Below are 899 nucleotides of genomic sequence, written 5' to 3' on the forward strand. Positions count from 1 at the left end.
GACAACAAGCAGTGTACATTAAATATCACTGTTCCCTTTGCTTATGGCACAGCGGGGACAAGGAAGAATATTATTTCTAACAAATCTGAGCAACACAAACATCACTTACACTCCGACAAAAAAGAAACAGAGAACAATATGTAAAAACTTTAGATACGATCGGCGAGTGTTTCAAATACGTCACTTCAAAATTTCCAAGTTCAAATTATGAAAAAAAAAACAAGGCGGGAATTTTCGACGGTCCACGAATAAAGGCATCAACGAAAGGTTGCGATTTTCCTAATGCCATGAATGGATGCGAACAAAATGCCTAGTTCTCATTCGTGGAATTGATAGGAAAATTTAAAGGCAAATTAAAGGGCAGATAACTACAAAGTAATCATGAAAATAAACCAAATCACTTTTTAAGGGACTACAGAGAGTTACGTTGCAATATGAGCGTAAATATTTATTTTTGGAATAGTCTTCTGGAGCAATTTTCAAGTAATTCAAGCTCTGTAAATGACGGACGACAGGAAAGATTCCACGAAGATATGGGAATTGTGGAGTAACTGTATAAATGATGCTGGGATTCCAACATGATGGGTGATTACTGTTTCATAAGAATGTTTCATAAGATTACTTGATGAGTGTGCTGCCATCAAGAAGCAAATGCGCTAGAAAGTTTTATCAAAGACAATTTTTACCGGAGAGAAAACTGGTTGTTGCACATTTTCCCACTTTGTGTGGATATTTTATCCTGTTTCTGCAGTTCTATCAGCGTTTGTGCATTTGAAATATACTATTATCTTATTTTCATCTCACAATAAACAATCTCATAAATTCCAATCTAGATATAATATCTTCCAACTTACTATCTTGATTTTTCGCTAGGCATAGCTCCAACAAATATATATATA

The 899-nt window shown here is 34.7% G+C and overlaps 1 protein-coding gene across 2 annotated transcripts in view; it reads right to left on the reverse strand.

Annotated features, from left to right (window-relative positions):
* Positions 1–899, reverse strand: part of LOC106877749 (beta-1,3-galactosyltransferase 1) — an 84,749-nt gene that overhangs the window by 40,126 nt on the left and 43,724 nt on the right. The gene's annotated exons all lie outside the window — the stretch shown is intronic.

The sequence above is a fragment of the Octopus bimaculoides genome, chromosome 1 (assembly GCF_001194135.2).
Source record: "Octopus bimaculoides isolate UCB-OBI-ISO-001 chromosome 1, ASM119413v2, whole genome shotgun sequence".
In the NCBI taxonomy this organism is placed as follows: Eukaryota; Metazoa; Mollusca; class Cephalopoda; order Octopoda; family Octopodidae; genus Octopus; species Octopus bimaculoides.